We start from the raw sequence: 9,072 nt of genomic DNA, 5'->3' as shown, positions 1-9,072 counted from the left end.
CTGAGATCATGACCTGAGCAGAAGGCAGAGGCTTAACCCACTGAGCCACCCAGGCGCCCCAACAATATTTGTCTTTTGTACCCACTGATTTCACTCAATATAATGTCCTCAAGGTTTATCCATGATTTTGCCTGTGTCAGAATTTCCTTTTTTCTTTAAGACTGAGTAACATTTCTTACGATGTGTACTTGACATTTTGTTTATCCATCATCTTTTGATGGACATCATCTGTTGATGGATGTTTCCACTTTTTGGCAATTGTGAATAATGCTGCACAGAAGAAGAAACGAAACGTGAAGGAATGTCTTCAATGCTGAGTGTAGTGACAGAATAGCAGATCATCATTCATAATTTAGTTGAAAGAAATGCATGGCCCAGAAATGAATAGTCTAAATAATTTAAGTTTAGAGAAAATGTGATCTGTAGGAGAAAACTTGGTGGAATCAGAAAAGAAGTCTTCTTGTTTAAGAAAATTATTTGGAATTTGGTAACCAGTTGTACTTTGGATTCGAGGAAGAGTCAGGGATCACAGTCAAAATGCACAAACGCATTGAGAGAAACTAAGTAGTATGTCAACATACAGATCCTGAAACACTGATTCTTGCAGACCCTAGAGGTGTGAGGTGAGATCCCCTCCAGAGGACTGGAGATGATTTTATAAACTTTATCTGTAAATATTCTTTTCAGCGTGAGAGCAGGTACTCTTCCCATTAACATGTTCAAAGTGTGAAGAGTAGAACTGTTACTCCAGGATGATTTCTTTGTCTGGAACGTGCTTCTCAGTGAGAAGTGAAAATGTAATATTAGAGCAATGGTGCCATGGTCAAGGCTCCTCTCAGGAGGAGGGAGCACACATGAGAAGGCTCTTTCTTGTGGGGCGCCTGGGTGGCTCAGTGGGTTAAGCCCCTGCCTTCGGCTCATGTCATGATCTCAGGGTGCTGGGACTGAGCAGCAGGGAGCCTGCTTTCCCCTTTCTCTCTGCCTACTTCCCTGCCTACTTGTGATCTTTCTCTCTCTCTGTCGAATAAATAAATAAAATCTTAAAAAAAAAAAAAGGAAAGCTTTTTCTTGTATCAAGTTACTTACTCATGCTAATTCTTTTTAAAGGAAACTTTATTTTAAGGTTTTTTATTTAAGTACTACCCAACATGAGGCTTGGATTCACAGCCCCAAGATCAAGAGTCACATGCCCTACTGAATGAGCCAGCCAGGCGCCCCTAAAGGAAACTTTCGAAATAAATCTATTCTTCCAGCTAATGTACTCTCACCTGCTTACGTGACTTAGCATTTCCCCTCCCCACGGCCACTTCAAATTCCTTCATCCTAGTTCTAATAGGACAAAGTGTCTGGTCTTATTATGATGCTTCCGGAAGCACTGAAGGTTGTCTTACATCACTCTACAACATGCCTTCCACCCCATCTCACATGGCCCTAACGAAAGTGTGACCAATTAGTACACCTCTTACGCTACAGCTGCACCATATCATAGAATAGCTACAAGCCACACGTGACTGTTTTTTTTTTTTTTTTAAGATTTTATTTATTTGACCGGATGAGAGAGATCACAAGTAGGCAGAGAGGCAGGCAGAGAGAGAGGAGGAAGCAGGCTCCCCACGGAGCAGAGAGCCCAATGCTATTTATATAAATATATAAAAATGTTTTGTTGTGATATTTGGCTATATTTTTAAAAACAAGCCAGTGATATTTTATTAATTTTATGGTAAGTAAAAGAAATCATCAAATGTTGTTAAACATCAAACTCCTGACTTTTAAGACATTTAAAGACTTCCAGCTCAGTCTTTAAAAAAAAAAAAAAAAAAAAATCCCGGTACCTACATATTTTATAATGTTTTGGCCTTGAAGTCATAGTTTCAGGTGATTGAAGATATTGACTATATTGCTAATATATAAGACTTGAGCAAGCCATTTGAAATGGTAAAAATGTTCTTTACTGGTATTATTAGGCCTGTTTCAAGAACCCGGGTATACACAATGGAATAAAACTAGAAATCATTTGCATAAGGAAAACAGAAAAATTCTTAAATATGTGGAAATTAAACCATGCACTCCTAATTGATAGATCAAAGAAGAAATAAAATTTGGAAAATATTTGGAGACAAGTGAGAATAAACACACAAAATATTGAGACTTCTGGGATGTTGCAAAAGTGCTACAAAAGGGAAGTTTATGAACAATTATATGCCAACAGATTGGACAACTGAAAAGAAATGGATGAATTCCTAGAAACATGAAACCTACCAAGACTGACTCATGAAGAATACATCTGAAAATATATAACTACATTTAATGCAAGAAAGAGATTGAAGCAGTAATCAAAAAACCTCCCAACAAAGAAAATCCCAGGACCAGATGGCTTCACTGGAGAACTCTACCAAACATTTAAAGAATAATTAACATCAATCCTTCCCAAACTCTTACAAAGAATAGAAGAGGACGAAACACTGACTAACTCATTCTGTGAGGCCATTACTTCAATACAAAAACCAGACAAAGACACAAAAAGAAAACTGTAGACCAATATCCCTGATGAATATTGATGCAAAAATCTTTTTTTCAAAAAGATTTTATTTATTTGACAGAGAGAGACACAGCGAGAGAGGGAACACAAGCCGGGAGAGTGGGAGAGAGAGAAGCAGGCTTCCCACTGAGTAGGGAGCCCAACGTGGGCCTCGATTCCAGCACCCTGGGACCTGAGCCAAAGGCAGATGCTTAACAACTGAACCACCGAGGCACCCTTGATTCAAAAACCTTAAACAAGATACTAACAAAGTAAATTCATCAGCACATTGAAAGGATGGTACTTTGTGACTGAGTGGCGTTTATGTCTGGAAACAAGGATAGTTCAGCAGATTAAAAAATCAATGTAATATACCACACTGACAAAATGTCAAAAGCCACATCATTTTAATCAATGCAGAAAAAAAAAATTTAAATTCTATGTCCTTTTATAAGAAAAACATTAAAAAAAAAAAAACTAGGAATAGAAGAAATTACCCCACAATAACAAAAGCTGTATATAAAAGCCCACAGCCAACAAAAATTCAATAGGGAAAGAAAGAGATTTTCCTCTAAGATCATGAACAAAACAAGGGCTTGTAGCACAATTCACAGAACTATTCAAGTAGTGGTGGAAATTCCAGACAGAGCAATTAAATGAGAAAAAGAAATAAGGGATATACAAATTGGAAAAGAAGTAAAAGTCTCTGTTTGCATAGGACAGAATCTTATATTTAGAAAATCCTAAGGATTCCACAAAAGAATTGTTGGAACTACTAAATTTAGCTAATTTGCAGGACACAAAATCAACACTTGGAAATTAGTTGCATTTCTATAACGAACACTAATTTGAAAAGGAAATTAAGAAAAAAATCCCATTTGCTATAACATTAGAAAGAATAAAATACTTTGGAATAAACTTAACCAAGGAGGTGAAAGACTAGTACACTGAAAAATATAAAACATTTGCTAAAAGAAAGTGAAGAAGATACAAATAGATGCAAAGACATCCCATAATTGTGGACTAGAAGGCTTAATATTGTTAGAATGTTAATACTACCCAAGGCAATCTACAAATGCAGTCCTTATCAAAGTTCCAGTGGCATTTTTCTTGCATAAATAGAAAAATATCTTAAAGTTAATATGGAATCTCAAGGGATCCTAAATAACCTAAACAAATTTGAAATAGAAGAACAAAGCTAGAAGTCTCAGATTGCCCAATATCAAAATGATATTAGAAAGCAACAGCTGATGAGCTGATATGATATGGGCATAAAAAATAGATTCATAAACCAATGGAACAGGATACAAGACCCAAAAATAACCCTCCGCATATATGGTAAAATGATTTTCAACAAGGATGCCAAGCCTACAAATAGGGAAAGGATGGTCTTCTCAGCAAATGTTGCCAAAAAACTGGATAATCACATGCAAAAGAATTAGGTTGGACCCTTACCTTACACCAAATACAAAAGTTAACACAAAATGGACAAAGACCTAAATAAAATGTCTAAAATTATTCAAACCTTAGAAGAAAACATGGGGGGGGGGGGAAGGCTTACAACGTTAAGCTTGGCAATGATTTCTCTGACATGACAAAAAAAAAAAAAAAAGCATAGGCAACAAAAGAAAAAAAATTGATAAATGGGAACACACAATTTATTTTATTTATTTTTTTGTTAGGCTGCACCAAATTTAAAAACTTCTGCATGTCAAAGGAATCAACAGAATGAAGAGACAGCCCGCAGAATGGGAAAAAGTAATTGCAAATCACATAGCTGATAAAGGTTTGATATGTAGAATATATAAGGAAATATTATAACTCAGTAACAAAAGAAATACCTACTTAAAGATTGGGCAAAGGACTTGAATAGACGTTTCTCCCAAGAAGACACACAAATGGCAACATACACATGAAAAGATGCTCAACATCACTTATCTTCAGGCAAATGAAAATCGACACTACAATGAGCTATCACCTTACACCTGTCGAAATGACTAGACCCCAAAAAAAAAAAAAAAAAGAAAAAGTAAGTGTTGGTGAAGATGTGGCGAAAAAAGAAACCTCAGTGCACTGTTGGGGGTAATGTAAATTGATGCAGACACTGTAGAAAGCAGTATGAATTTTCCTTCGGGAAAAAAAAAAAGAGTAGAAATATCCTCTGATCCAGTAATTCCACTCTGGGTATGTACCCAAAGAAAATAAAAACACTATTTCAAAAAAGATATGTGCACCCCTATGTATTTTGCAGTTTTAATAGCCAAGATATGGAAGCAACATCTCCATTGATAGATAAATGGATAAAGATATGATACACACACACGTGCACGCGCGCGCACACACACACACAGGAATATTACTCAGCCATAAGAAAGAACGAGATCTTGCCCCTTGCAACAACATGGATGGGCCTAGAGGGTATTATGCTAAGTGAAATAATTCAGACTGAAAAAGACAAATACCCTGATTTCAATTATATGTGGAGTCTAAAAAACAAAACAATGAGAAACAATAAAAAGCAGAAACACAGCATAAAGTACAGAGAACAATCTAATGGTTGTCAGAGGGGCGATAGATGGTGGATGAGCAAAATAAGTGCAGGAATGGAGTCAAAGGGTCTGTACTAGCGCGGCATGGTGACAGATGGCAGCACACTTGCGGTGAGCACAGCATAGAGACTTGGCAACTACCGTGTCATGCACCTGAGATTAATATAATATTTATGTCAATCATACTTCAGTAAAGGAAAATTTTAAAAAAAGAACAACCCCCACACAGTAAGATACCACCTCACACGAAAGGTTGACCACTATTCTAAGAACAGAAAATAGCGAGTATTGGTGAGGATGTGGAGAAATTGGAACTTTTGTGTACCATTGGTGTGAACAGAAAGTGGTACAATTATTATGGAAAACTATATGGGGGCTCCTCAAGGAGTTAAAAACAGAATTACCATATAACCCAACAATTCTACTTCTGGATATCCAAAGGAACTGAAATCAGGTTTCTGAAGAGATAATATGCCTTCCCATGTTCCCTACAGCGTTAATAAGGATAGTCAAGATATGGCAATAACCCAAATGTTCATCAATACATGAACAGATAAAGAAAACGTGGTATACACATGCAATGGGTCTTTATATGCATGTATAAACATACAATATGGTCTTTAAAAAGGAGATTCTGTCACATGCTACAACATGGATAAATGTGGAGGACATTATACTAAGCAAAATAAGCCAGTCAATAGAAGACAAAGATTGAATGATTCCATATGAAGTTTCTAAAGTAGTCACAATCATGAAAACAAAGTACAAAGGCAACTATCCAATGTTGAGGGGAGGGGGGGATTAATGTTTGGTGGGTATAGTTTTAGTATTGCAAGATCAAGTTTCTAGAGATACATTGCACACCAAAGTGAGTATACTTAAGGCTATCAAAATGCACATTCAATAATTGTTAAGATGGTAAATTTCATGCTATGTGTATTTTACCAAACACACACAAATTCCTGATGTCTGTTCTTTTCCTTTCGTAGCAAATAAACTTCAATGTGGAAACCAAGAGCATTTCATTTCTTTGCCCAACCCGAAATGAAATAGTCTCAGTTGTTCAGTAACGGATATTGACTTGAATTCCTTATTTTCTTCCATAATGAATCAACATTAGGAAGCACATGGTTTAAAAACTGTTCTGTTAATCAAACAACAAGCGAATTGGCTTCAGGTCGAAGTCGTGCTGCAGACAGAGCTCCTGCTCCAGCAGGAGAAATCCCAAAGCTCCTTTCCATTCTACACCACAGTTCACAAAATAATGCACATGAAAATTCTTCCTCTAAAGTATGAGTATTCAATGAAAACCAGAAGCAAAAAATCAAGTGCTTCCATCTTAAAAACATGCACAGATGCCAACAACTTACTCATACTCTACATTATCAATCACTTCAACCTACTACAAAGCAAAACGTGTTCTAGTACACACCTTTCAATTCACACTGTATGTTATTGACATAATGTTTGTACAGCAGTATCATTTGATGAAAGATTTTTGCCAACAGTTCCTTTTGATTTAGCACTAAGCGTGTTTGTCATTAACTCATGATTGGCTTTGTAAACTTATCAGTGGTTTGACTTAGACATTTTCTCATTTGGAGGAGTGCTATGCTGACTGATAGCTTGGTAATTCTAGCCTTTCCTTTGACTTCATTGACAGAATTCATCAGATTTGTACTGGAAGGCAATATTTTGTTCCTGCTCCAGAGGAAAAAAAAGATTGCTTTAGCAGGGGTGGGAGGACTGTGCTTAGTATGACAAGTATAAAAATCTTTGACGGCTTTGACTTGTGTTAGATAGAACTTTTTTTTTTACAGGTGATAGAAATCCACCTCAAAATACCTAATGAGGGATAGGAAGGAATGTATTGACTCATATAACTGGTAAATGCAGAAAAGGCAGAAAAGCCAAGGGATGTTGCACCCAGATGCTGAAAGTACAATGTTAGTTCTCGGTCTCCCCTTGTCGCCTCTCGGCCCTGTGTTTCTGTGTTGGTTTAATTTTCAGGTGGGATCTTTACATGTGACAGATGAAAAAGGTTACATATCCTTGTGACTTGTAATCCCAGAGGAAGAGAACGCTCTCCTAGTGTCTATATAGAGATAAAACCCAGAAGACTCTGGTTGTCCCGGCTTGGGTTACGTGTCCATGTTGGAACCAGCACTAGTGGCCAGGAGGATAAATGATCTTGATCATCAAGCCAGACCCTATGTCTACTCTTGTGGCCAGAGCCTATCGCCAGAAGTGAAGGAAATAGACATCGGATATTTTTCTTCTACTGCATATTTGACAAAAATCTCATAAAAAGTAATACCCATAGGACAAGTAGATTACTGATGCCATAAAATTATGAGATTCATGGCTTTATTGCATTTTTATACTTTTTTACTTAATTGCATAAAGTCACCACATTCACAGATGTTTGAAAAGAAGCTCTTCACGTTTAAAAATTACTTTGAGTTGAAGTATTTATGTTACTGGTTTTATCACTCCCTTTCCTTTCAATAATCTACTCTTAAGATTTTTTCTGTAGTGAGCACATAAAATTAAACAGAGGCCAAGGGAATGTTAATTTAACACATACAAAACACTGTAATGATGTAAAAAAAAAAAAAAATGCTCACAAAGACCAAACTATTAACTGAGTATCAGCCAAAAAGGGCTTCCACGGAAGATGGTGGAGTATTAGGATCCTGGGCTTACCTTGTCCCCATAGATAAAACTCTGTAAGAGCTGCATCAGTGTAAATAAACCAGGAAATGATCTGAAGACTGGTAGAGGAGACTGTAAACAGCTAAATGGCTACATGAAAGAGAGGGGGCTACCCCAAAGAGGGTAGGGAAGTGTGGAGACACCATTAGGAGACAAATGGACCTGAAGGACTATCCACAGGAGGGAGGAATGCCCTTGGTACAGAGGGAAGAGAGGAAAATGCCAGGTACCCCAGGGTGAGGAACTCAAGCCGGAAGGACAAATTCTGGTAACATTTGGTTTTGAAAACCAGAGGGGGCAATCAGTGGGGTTTAACACCTGGAATATTAAAAATCAGTAGGCTCGGCTCTGGGAGAGCGGGAGGGCTATAGGAAAGGGAGTCCCTGCTCTTAAAAAAGATACCACAACAAACAGCCCGCTGAGATACATCACAGAAGTAGCAGTGTGAAAAATGCCTGAGTATACTGCAAGATTTAATAATCTCAGAGCATGCGCTAGAGGGGCAAGGATCTTTAAGGGACTCCTCCAAGGCCAAAGGAGCTGGTAAGCGCCGTTTCTCTCCCTCACCCCCCAGCCTAGATACACAGGCACCCATGGGAACAAGCACAGTACCAACGCTCTCCACCTAGCCTGCTAATAGCCTGCCCCGCCCTGGTGAGATTCAAGACCCAGCCAGCCTTGGCAGGTTTCCCAGGCAGCTACAAAGCCCCTCCTGGAGTGGACCTACGCAGACCTTACTGGCACCACATCACCCACCCCTGTGTTCTCCTGCGGATACATCTTCCAACATGTCCTTGGCAGGCGTCCATCCAAAGCAAAGCCACAAGCCTGGCAGTGTGTAAGCAGCCCCGACAGGGGGCATAAGAGGTTATACATAAGCCTAATGGTAACCACAAAACAAAAACCAGTAATAGTACGCGAAAAACAGAAATCCAAGTGTTTCACTAAAGAAAGACAGCAAACTGTGAGAGAAGAGAGCAAGAGAAGAAAGGGACAGAGAAGAACTACAAAATCACCATAAAGTAACAAAATGGCAATAGGTACATACCTTTCAATAATTTTGATATGTAAATGGACTAAATACTTCAAAAGACATAGGGTGCCAGAATAGATTAAAAAAAGACCCATCATATCATAAGAGACTCTTAATCTCACAAAACAAACTGAGGGCTGCTTGGGGGAGGGAAGATAGGGACAGGGTGGCTTGGTTAGGGACATTGGGGAGGGTATGTACTACGGTGAGTATTGTGAAGTGTTTAAACCTGGTGATTCACAAACCTGTACCCCTGG

The sequence above is a fragment of the Martes martes genome (assembly GCF_963455335.1).
Source record: "Martes martes genome assembly, chromosome: 10".
NCBI lineage: Eukaryota > Metazoa > Chordata > Mammalia > Carnivora > Mustelidae > Martes > Martes martes.
This window is presented reverse-complemented; position numbering follows the sequence as displayed.